Source organism: Xenopus laevis, chromosome 6L (assembly GCF_017654675.1).
Source record: "Xenopus laevis strain J_2021 chromosome 6L, Xenopus_laevis_v10.1, whole genome shotgun sequence".
Classification (NCBI taxonomy): domain Eukaryota; kingdom Metazoa; phylum Chordata; class Amphibia; order Anura; family Pipidae; genus Xenopus; species Xenopus laevis.
The window spans coordinates 71425133-71427754 of NC_054381.1; the positions used below are offsets into that span (position 1 = coordinate 71425133).

The 2622-nt window shown below is 37.4% G+C and overlaps 1 long non-coding RNA gene across 1 annotated transcript; it reads right to left on the minus strand.

Moving 5' to 3' along the window:
• Positions 1-384: 384 nt before the first annotated feature.
• LOC108719037 lies at positions 385-1340 on the minus strand. The gene is made up of 2 exons (XR_001936140.2): positions 1028-1340; positions 385-702 (listed from the first exon to the last, which is right to left on the minus strand). It is a non-coding gene; the product is annotated as an uncharacterized LOC108719037 (long non-coding RNA).
• Positions 1341-2622: the final 1282 nt, after the last annotated feature.

Consider the following 2622-nt stretch of genomic DNA (forward strand, 5'->3'; position numbering starts at 1 on the left):
AAGCGCCAACAATGGCGAACCCAAAATGGCGAACGTCGCGCGACGTTCGCGAACTTCCGGCGAGTGCGAACACCCGATGTTCGCGCGAACAAGTTCGCCGGCGAACAGTTCGCGACATCTCTACCAATGAGGACTTTCAGTTATTCTTAAAAACCAGCTGGGCGAATTACATAGATGATAACATTGACCACTGGGATAATCCGCAGTTATTATGGGCGGCGGCTAAACCAGTGTTGAGGGGACAGATAATCTCATACTTAATCAAAATAAGGAAGAGTTATGATGTGAAATATAATATCTTACAAAAACAACTTACCAAACATTATACGGACTTCAAAAGGACCAACACACAGGAAGACAAAAATAAATACAAAGAGACAAAACAACTTTTTGACACTTTATTATCAGAAAAAGCTTACAAAACTCTTAGCCATACGACGAACACTTTTTATAGATATGGGAACAAATCAGGCAAACTCTTGGCACAATTGATCAAACGTAGTAGTCGACACACATTCATCCCAAAACTAAAGACATCAGATGGATGGACACATGATCCTAAACAAATTTCTAACACACTAACAGAATATTTTAAAAACTTTTATGACAACACCACAGATGATCCACATGACGGTTTGCAATTCCTTAGAGAAGCCAACTTGACCAAATTAACTGTTCAAGACAGAGAAATTCTTGACGAACCTATAACAGAAAAAGAAATATTAGACACAATTAAACAATTAAAAAACGGGAAATCACCAGGACCGGATGGTCTAACCGCGGAATTTTACAAACAATTGACTACTGATATAACACCTATCTTAGTCACGCTATACAATGATACGTTGAAGGGTGAACCTCTATGGCATGAAGCAAATGTAGCTAGAATAATATTAATTCCTAAAGAAAATAAAGACCTAACCGACCCAGCCTCATATAGGCCAATATCACTTTTAAATCAAGACATAAAAATCTTGACTAAAATCATGGCAGATAGACTACAAAGAATATTACCCCATATACTCACCGACCATCAAGTAGGCTTCCTTAAAAATAGACATCCAGCACTTCGGAAAATTATAACAGCTGTCAATTACTGTCTATTACAGTAACCTGGAAAAAAGAAACCACGGCATGCTAATAAACTTACATGCAGACAAAGCTTTTGATAGAATATCACATGCACACCTCCGACGTACATTGAAATTCCAACATTTTGGCTTAAATATATTTAATCTATATAAAAATCTATATTCTGCACCCACAACGTTTCTGACTGTAAATAACCTAAACACAGATAGATTCCTAATCAAAAGAGGAACACGTCAAGGATGCCCCTTGTCGCCCCTTTTCTTTAAAGGGATACTGTCATGGGAAAAAAACATTTTTTCAAAATGAATCAGTTAATAGTGCTGCTCCAGCAGAATTCTGCACTGAAATCCATTTCTCAAAAGAGCAAACAGATTTTTTTATATTCAATTTTGAAATCTGACATGGGGCTAGACATTTTGTCAATTTCCCAGCTGCCCCTAGTCATGTGACTTGTGCCTGCACTTCAGGAGAGAAATGCTTTCTGGCAGGCTGCTGTTTTTCCTTCTCAATGTAACTGAATGTGTCTCAGTGGGACATGGGTTTTTACTATTGAGTGTTGTTCTTAGATCTACCAGGCAGCTGTTATCTTGTGTTAGGGAGCTGTTATCTGGTTACTTTCCCATTGTTCTTTTGTTTGGCTGCTGCTGATGAAAGGGAGGAGGGTGATATCACTCCAACTTGCAGTACAGCAGTAAAGAGTGCTTGAAGTTTATCAGAGCACAAGTCACATGACTTGGGGCAGCTGGGAAATTGACAAAATGTCTAGCCCCATGTCAGATTTCAAAATTGAATATAAAAAAATCTGTTTGCTCTTTTGAGAAATGGATTTCAGTGCAGAATTATGCTGGAGCAGCACTATTAACTGATTCATTTTGAAAAAATTTTTTTTCCCATGACAGTATCCCTTTAATATTGCCATCGACCCACTAATAAAACATATAATCCAAAACACATCATTAAAGGGTATCCAAATAGGACACACAACCTTGAACGTCACAGCTTTCGCGGATGACATCTTTTTATTTCTCGGACGACCAAAAACTGACATACCTATAGTATTACATATCATACAGAGATTCGGGAAAATAGCAGGGTTCAAAATAAATTTAAATAAATCAGAAGCACTTCAACTTCACCACTCAGACCCTACAGACTGGCTTCCTCACTTCCCCTTTAAAAAAACCAAAAACCACATTAAATACCTAGGAATCATAATTCCATCACACCATAAACATCTCTATGCATTAAACATAAGGAAAACAATAGATGACATACAACGAGAAACACAACAATGGAAACACTTAAACCTTACCTTTATGGGGAGAATACATTTAATTAAAATGATCCTTTTTCCTAAGCTTTTGTATCCAATACAAATGCTACCATATTATATCAAACCCACTGATATCAAACGAATCAATCATATATTCCGAACTTTTATCTGGAACAGAAAACGACCTAGGATCAGCTTATTTAAACTGGAACAACCTAAAGCTCAAGGGGGAGTCAACCTCCCCAACGTTAAAGAAT